The following is a 9,250-nucleotide window of genomic DNA, read 5'->3' as shown; positions in this document are numbered from 1 at the left end:
AGGACGTACATTTACGTCCTGTGCATAACCGCGGGCATCGGAGCGATGCCCGTGTCATGCGCGGCTGATCCCGGCTGCTGATCGCAGCCAGGGACCCGCCGGCAATGGCCGACGCCCGCGATCTCGCGGGCGTCCGCCATTAACCCCTCAGGTGCCGGGATCAATACAGATCCCGGCATCTGCGGCAGTTCGCGATTTAAATGAACGATCGGATCGCCCGCAGCGCTGCTGCGGGGATCCGATCATTCAGAACGCCGGACGGAGGTCCCCTCTCCTTCCTCTGTCCGGCTCCCGGCGTCTCCTGCTCTGGTCTGTGATCGAGCAGACCAGAGCAGGAGATGACCGATAATACTGATCTGTTCTATGTCCTATACATAGAACAGATCAGTATTAGCAATCATGGTATTGCTATGAATAGTCCCCTATGGGGACTATTCAAGTGTAAAAAAAAATGTAAAAAAATGTAAAAGTAACAGTAAAAAAAAAGTGAAAAATCCCCTCCCCCAATAAAAAAGTAAAACGTCCGTTTTTTCCTATTTTACCCCCAAAAAGCGTAAAAAACATTTTTTATAGACATATTTGGTATCGACGCGTGCGTAAATGTCCGAACTATTAAAATAAAATGTTAATGAACCCGTACGGTGAACGGCGTGAACGGAAAAAAAAAAAAGTCCAAAATTCCTGCTTTTTTAATACATTTTATTAAAAATTTTTTTATAAAAAATGTATTAAAAGTTTTTTATATGCAAATATGGTATCAAAAAAAAGTACAGATCATGGCGCAAAAAATGAGCCCCCATACTGCCACTTATACGGAAAAATAAAAAAGTTAGAGGTCATCAAAATAAAGGGATTATAAACGTACTAATTTGGTTAAAAAGTTTGTGATTTTTTTTAAGCGCAACAATAATATAAAAGTATGTAAAAATAGGTATCATTTTAATCGTATTGACCCTCAGAATAAAGAACACATGTCATTTTTACCATAAATTGTACGGCGTGAAAACAAAACCTTCCAAAATTAGCAAAATTGCGTTTTTTGTTTTAATTTCCCCACAAAAATAGTGTTTTTTGGTTGCGCCATACATTTTATGATATAATGAGTGATGTCATTACAAAGGAAAACTGGTCGCGCAAAAAACAAGCCCTCATACTAGTCTGTGGATGAAAATATAAAAGAGTTATGATTTTTAGAAGGCGAGGAGGAAAAAATGAAAACGTTAAAATTAAATTGTCTGAGTCCTTAAGGCCAAAATGGGCTGAGTCCTTAAGGGGTTAAAGTCAATACTTTCTAGAGCCACCTTTTGTGGCAATCACATCTCCAAGTCACTTTGTTTAAGTCTCTATGAGTTTGCCACATCTTGGCACTGGGATTTTTGCCCATTCCTCCTTGCAAAACTAATCCAGCTCCTTCAAGTTGGATGGTTTGCACTTGCGAACAGCAATCTTTAACCCCTTAAGGACTCAGCCCATTTTGGCCTTAAGGACCCAGACAATTTAATTTTTACGTTTTCATTTTTTCCTCCTCGCTTTCTAAAAATCATAACTCTTTTATATTTTCATCCACAGACTAGTATGAGGGCTTGTTTTTTGCGCGACCAGTTGTCCTTTGTAATGACATCACTCATTATATCATAAAATGTATGGCGCAACCAAAAAACACTATTTTTGTGGGGAAATTAAAACGAAAAACGCAATTTTGATAATTTTGGAAGGTTTTGTTTTCACGCCGTACAATTTATGGTAAAAATGACAAGTGTTCTTTATTCTGAGGGTCAATACGATTAAAATGATACCCATTATTATATACTTTTATATTATTGTTGCGCTTAAAAAAAATCACAAACTTTTAAACCAAATTAGTACGTTTATAATCCCTTTATTTTGATGACCTCTAACTTTTTTATTTTTCCGTATAAGCGGCGGTATGGGGGCTCATTTTTTGCGCCATGATCTTTACTTTTTTTTGATACCACATTTGTATATAAAAAACTTTTAATACATTTTTTATAATATTTTTTAAATAAAATGTATTAAAAAAGTAGGAATTTTGGACTTTTTTTTTTTTTGTTCACGCCGTTCACCGAACAGGATCATTAACATTTTATTTTAATAGTTCGGACATTTACGCACACGGCGATACCAAATATGTCTATAAAAAAAAAATTTACGCTTTTTGGGGGTAAAATAGGAAAAAACTGACGTTTTACTTTTTTATTGGGGGAGGGGATTTTTCACTTTTTTTTTACTTTTACTTTTACATTTTTTTACATTTTTTTTTACACTTGAATAGTCCCCATAGGGGACTATTCATAGCAATACCATGATTGCTAATACTGATCTGTTCTATGTATAGGACATAGAACAGATCAGTGTTTTCGGCGATCTTCTGCTCTGGTCTGCTCGATCTCAGACCAGAGCAGGAGACGCCGGGAGCCGGACGGAGGAAGGAGAGGGGACCTCCGTGCGGCGTTATGAATGATCGGATCCCCGCAGCAGCGCTGCGGGCGATCCGATCATTCATTCAAATCGCGCACTGCCGCAGATGCCGGGATCTGTATTGATCCCGGCACCTGAGGGGTTAATGGCGGACGCCCGCGAGATCGCGGGCGTCGGCCATTGCCGGCGGGTCCCTGGCTGCAATCAGCAGCCGGGATCAGCCGCGCATGACACGGGCATCGCTCCGATGCCCTCGGTTATGCACAGGACGTAAACGTACGTCCTGGTGCGTTAAGTACCACCTCACCAGGACGTACATTTACATCCTGCGTCTTTAAGGGGTTAAAGGGGTATTCAAGGAAAAAAACTTTTATATATATATATATATATATATATATATATATATATATATATTAACTGGTTCCAGAAAGTTAAACAGATTTGTAAATTACTTCTATTAAAAAATCTTAATCCTTTCAGTACTTATGAGCTTCTGAAGTTAAGGTTGTTCTTTTCTGTCTAAGTAATCTCTGATGACACGTGTCTCGAGAAACGCCCAGTTTAGAAGCAAATTCCCATAGCAAACCTCTTCTAAACTGGGCGGTTCCCGAGACATGTGTCATCAGAGATTACTTAGACAGAAAAGAACAACCTAAACTTCAGAAGCTCATAAGTACTGAAAGGATTAAGATTTTTTAATAGAAGTAATTTACAAATCTGTTTAACTTTCTGGAGCCAGTTGATATATATATATATAAAAAAAAAAATTTTGCTGGATAACCCCTTTAACCCCTTAAGGACACATGACGTACTGGAACGTCATGTGTCCACTCCCGATCTATAACGCGGGGCCACGGCGTGGCCCCGCGTCATAGCGGGTCGGGCCCGGCCTCTAACAACGGCCGGGACCCGTGGCTAATAGCGCGCGGCATTGATCGCTGTGCCGCGCGCTATTAACCCCTAAAGTGAAACCGAAAGCATGCCGGCTAGCTCAGTGGGCTGTTCGGGATAGCCGCGGTGAAATCGCGGCATCCCGAACAGCTGACAGGACAGCGGGAGGGCCCCTACCTGCCTCCTCGCTGTCCGATCGCCGAATGACTGCTCAGTGCCTGAGATCCAGGCCTGAGCAGTCATGCGGCAGAATCATCGATCACTGGTTTCTTATGAGAAACCAGTGATCAATGTAAAAGATCAGTGTGTGCAGTGTTATAGGTCCCTATGGGACCTATAACACTGCAAAAAAAAAGTGCAAAAAAAAAGTGAATAAACATCATTTAACCCCTTCCCTATTAAAAGTTTGAATCACCCCCCTTTTCCCATAAAAGAAAAAACACAGTGTAAATAAAAATAAAAATAAACATAAATGGTATCGCCGCGTGCGGAAATGTCCGAATTATAAAAATATATCGTTAATTAAACCGCACGGTCAATGGCGTGCGCGCAAAAAAATTCCAAAGTCCAAAATAGTGCATTTTTGGTCACTTTTTATATCATGAAAAAATGAATAAAAAGCGATCAATAAGTCCTATCAATGCAAAAATGGTACCGTTAAAAACTTCAGATCACGGCGCAAAAAATGAGCCCTCATACCGCCCCATACACGGAAAAATAAAAAAGTTATAGGGGTCAGAAGATGACAATTTTAAACGTATTAATTTTCCTGCATGTAGTTATGATTTTTTCCAGAAGTCCGACAAAATGAAACCTATATAAGTAGGGTATCATTTTAATCGTATGGACCTACAGAATACATATCAGGTGTCATTTTTACCGAAAAATGTACTACGTAGAAACGGAAGCCCCCAAAAGTTACAAAACAGCGTTTTTTTTAAAATTTTGTCGCACAATGATTTTTTTTCCCGCTTCACCATAGATTTTTGGGCAAAATGACTGACGTCATTACAAAGTAGAATTGGTGGCGCAAAAAATAAGCCATCATATGGATTTTTAGGTGTAAATTTGAAAGAGTTATGATTTTTTAAAGGCAAGGAGCAAAAAACGAAAATGCAAAAACGGAAAAACCTCCGGTCCTTAAGGGGTTAAGTCTGACCACAAATTTTCGATTGGATTGAGATCTGGGCTTTAACTAGGCCATTCCAACACATTTGCATGTTTCCCCTTAAACCACTCAAGTGTCGCTTTAGCAGTGTGTTTGAGGTCATTGTCCTGCTGGAAGGTGAACCTCCATCCTAGCCTCAAATCATGCACAGAGTGGTACTGGTTTTGCTCCTGATGCCTCTGGGGCCTTTCAAAAAAGGTGTGTATATGTAATGAAAGATCATGTGACACTTAGATTGCACACAGGTGGACATCATTTCACTAATTATGTGACTTCTGAAAGTAATTGGTTGCATCAGAGCTTTTTATGGGCTTCCTAACAAAGGGGGTGAATACATACGCACATGCCTTTTTTCTGTTTTCTATTTCTAAACAACAGTTTTATTTATACATTTTTCTCATTTAACTTCTTAGACTATTGTGTTCTAATCCATCACATCAAAATTCAGATTAACAAAACATTGAATTTAAGGCTGTAATGTACCAAAATATGAAAAAAGTCAAGGGGGGTGAATACTTCTATATTCTTTTTCTCTAAATTTTGCTTATGTTTCTTCCTCCTCACCTTAAGTGATGAGCAGCAGGGGCCATATTCAAATTTGCGATATTTCATGAATATATGGACACGAAATATTCCTTCTATGTTCACGAAATTTGCATATTCTCTATGTTCATTCCCATTTTTTTCATGTGAAAATGCGTTATGAAATTTGCATAGTACACATGCGCGATTATATCTTTCACCTAAACGAAGGGAGGGATAAGTGTCCTCCGGAAGGACACAGATGCGACACTGATGCGATATTTGCATATTCGCATATGCAAAATATTCGTGCTCCACACTGACTCAAGGTGGGATGATCATTGTTGTGATGTGTACTGTGAAGAAAAAAACAAAACAAATATTTGTCATATTTGTTACGAATATGTATAGCTATATTCTAAATATTCGTGAAATCGCAAAGTGCCAACATTCACGGTAAAAATTAGCATTTCAAATATTCGGGCTCAACACTATTCACCTTATAAGACATTTTAATTGTTCCACTGACAGAGTCATATGAGGGCTTATTTTTTTTACGACACATCGTATTTTCACTACCACCCTCTTTTTTTGCCCGGATTGCAGACAGTTTTAAAAAGGTTCAGTTTATGGCACATTAGTTCTAACTGAACCCACAACTCAATCACCCTTAAAACACATGTATAACTCTGCCTAAAAGTTCTTAAGGCATGTAGAACACTGCTAGGGTCACCTAGGATTGCATTCTAGTAGTATTAAAGCGGTTTTAGGCTAAGTTTGACTTTGCACCAATGAAAGGAGGGAGAAAGCCCTGCAGGGTACTGCAAGATGTCCATGAAGGAGGACCTGTATAAGGGGAAGGAGTATAAAGATAGATGGCAGGTGTCAGAAGTTGAACTGGAGGTATTACTACTATTTCCTTGCTTGTTTGCGTTAAAGCCTCATTCTGCAAGCTGTTGACCCAATGGGGTGTAAAAGACATTTATTGGCCTTGGCCATAGCTTCTTCTACCCCAAGTATCCACCGTGGCATGCTCTGTGCTGCACACCGACAACTGCATATAGTGGCCCATCCTCTATGCCACATGATGTGCAAAGCAGGGACTTTTTTATGGCAAACTAATGGCAACTAGGTAAGCACCACCTGTGCTTGGCCACCCAATTAGTTGATTTAAGGTTGTGCAGTCAACAAGATAGTACAGTAGTGCCTGCACCACCAACAACTTGTCTAGGTGTAAATTAAGCCGTACTACAATAGGATGACTGGGTAAATACTGTTGTCTGTATGATATAGATTCCCCCAATAGATAACTGATGGGATAGAGGAGGAGAACAGGTCAGTGATAGGCAGGGGTGGACTGACACCACTCAGGGCCCCGGACCAAATAAAGCAAGGGCCCTCAGCAAGACTCCACTCCTTGCCCCACCTCTGCCCCGCCCCTATTCCCACCCAGTATGTATATGAATATTTGCCATAGAAAGGATTAGGGGGTGCAGTGTGCTTGAGGCTATGGGGTACTTTGAGGGATGGCAATGCCAATCACCTTAACTACACCAAGTGCCTTAAAATACTGAACTCCTCCTTTTTGTGCCAACTTGGGATCTCTGTCTGTGATACCCAGCCAAACTTAGCTCCAGCCTCCACTCACCTTTAACCCCTTAACGACGCAGGACGTATATTTACGTCCTGCTCCGGCTCCCGCGATATGAAGCGGGATCGCGCCGCGATCCCGCATCATATCGCGTGGGTCCCGGCGCTAATCAACGGCCGGGACCCGCGGCTAATACCACACATCGCCGATCGCGGCGATGTGCGGTATTAACCCTTTAGAAGCGGCGGTCAAAGCTGACTGCCGCTTCTAAAGTGAAACTGAAAGTATCCCGGCTGCTCAGTCGGGCTGTTCGGGACCGCCGTGGTGAAATCGCGGCGTCCCGAACAGCTGATCGGACACCGGGAGGGCTCTTACCTGCCACCTCGGTGTCCGATCGACGAATGACTGCTCCGTGCCTGAGATCCAGGCAGGAGCAGTCAAGCGCCGATAATGCTGATCACAGGCGTGTTAATACACGCCAGTGATCAGCAGAGGAGATCAGTGTGTGCAGTGTTATAGGTCCCTATGGGACCTATAACACTGCAAAAAAAAAGTAAAAAAAAAGTGTTAATAAAGGTCATTTAACCCCTTCCCTAATAAAAGTTTGAATCACCCCCCTTTTCCCATAAAAAAAATAAAACAGTGCAAAAAAATTAATAAATAAACATATGTGGTATCGCCGCGTGCGTAAATGTCCAAACTATAAAAATATATCATTAATTAAGCCGTACGGTCAATGGCGTACGTGCAAAAAAATCCCAAAGTCCAAAAAAGCGTATTTTGGTCACTTTTTATAACATTAAAAAATTTATAAAAAGTGATCAAAAAGTCCGATCAAAACAAAAATCATACCGATAAAAACTTCAGATCAGGGCGCAAAAAATGAGTCCTCATACCGCCCCATACGTGGAAAAATAAAAAAGTTATAGGGGTCAGAAGATGACATTTTTAAACGTATAAATTTTCCTGCATGTAGTTATGATTTTTTCCAGAAGTGCGACAAAATCAAACCTATATAAGTAGGGTATAATTTTAACCGTATGGACCTACAGAATAAAGATAAGGCATAATTTTTACCGAAATATGCACTGCGTAGAAACGGAAGCCCCCAAAAGTTACAAAATGGCGTTTTTTTTTTCGATTTTGTCGCACAATGATTTTTTTTTCCGTTTCGCCGTGCATTTTTGGGTAAAATGACTAATGTCACTGCAAAGTAGAATTGACGACGCAAAAAATAAGCCATAATATGGATTTTTAGGTGGAAAATTGAAAGGGTTATGATTTTTAAAAGGTAAGGAGGAAAAAACGAAAGTGCAAAAACGGAAAAATCCTGAGTCCTTAAGGGGTTAAAGGGGTACTCCGGTGGAAAACTTTTTTTTTTTTTTTTAAATCAACTGGTGCCAGAAAGATAAACAGATTTGTAAATTACTTCTATTAAAAATTCTTAATCATTCCAGTACCTATTAGCTGCTGTATACTACAGAGGAAATTCTTCTACCTGCCTTTCACCGCCCCCTACATGATGGTACAGTCAGAGATATAAGTTATATTTCACATATAACTTATATCTCAGACTGTGCCATCATGTAGGGAGTGGTGAAAGGCAGGTAGAAGATATATACAACTATACAATTCATAAGCCACCCACCTGCCTGGCCAGGCTAGCCTGTTTATGTGTCCATGCAGATGCCGACTGAGAAAGCCGACAGAGAGATCAGGCCACTTCTTCGGCAGGGCTCTGTACCCCGAGGACAGGCAGGGCTCTGTACATTGAGGACCCCCTGGGCTCTGTACACTGAGGACAAGCAGGGCTCTTTATACTGAGTACAAGCAGGGCCCTGTACACTGAGGACAAGCAGGGCTCTGTACACTGAGGACAAGCAGGGCTCTGTACACTGAGGACAAGCAGGGCCCTGTACACTGAGGACTAGCAGGGCTCTGTACACTGAGGGGGCTCTGTACACTGACAACAATCAGGGCTCTTTACATTGAGGACAAGCAGCACTCTGTACACTGAGGACAAGCAGGGCTTTGTACACTGAGGGGCTCCGTACACTGACAACAAGCAGGGCTCTTTACATTGAGGACAAGCAGGGCTCTTTACATTGAGGACTAGCGGGGCTCCTTACACTGAGGACAAGCAGGGCTCTGTACACTGAGGACAAGCAGGACTCCCGTACACTGAAGACAAGCGGGGCTCTTTACACTGAGGACAAGATGGGCTCTGTACACTAACGACAAGCAGGACTCTGTACACTGAGGACAAGCAGGACTCCCGTACACTGAGGACAAGCAGCACTCCTTAAACTGATGACAAGCAGGACTCCCATACACTGAAGACAAGAGGGGCTCCTTACACTGAGGACAAGCAGGACCCCCGTATAATGAAGACAAGCGGGGCTCTTTACACTGAGGACAAGCAGGGCTCCATACACTGAGGACAAGCAGGCCTCTGTACACTGAGGACAGGCAGGGCTCTGTACACATAGGACAAGATGGGCTCTGTACACTAACGACAAGCAGGACTCTGTACACTGAGGACAAGCTGGGCTCCGTACACTGACAACAAGGCGGGCTCTTTACATTGAGGACAAGCAGGGCTCTGTACACTGAGGACAAGCAGGGCTCTGGACACTGAG

This window comes from Hyla sarda, chromosome 4 (genome assembly GCF_029499605.1).
Source record: "Hyla sarda isolate aHylSar1 chromosome 4, aHylSar1.hap1, whole genome shotgun sequence".
NCBI classification, from domain to species: domain Eukaryota; kingdom Metazoa; phylum Chordata; class Amphibia; order Anura; family Hylidae; genus Hyla; species Hyla sarda.
The sequence above is the reverse complement of the archived record's forward strand: the minus strand, read 5'-3'. Positions refer to the sequence as shown.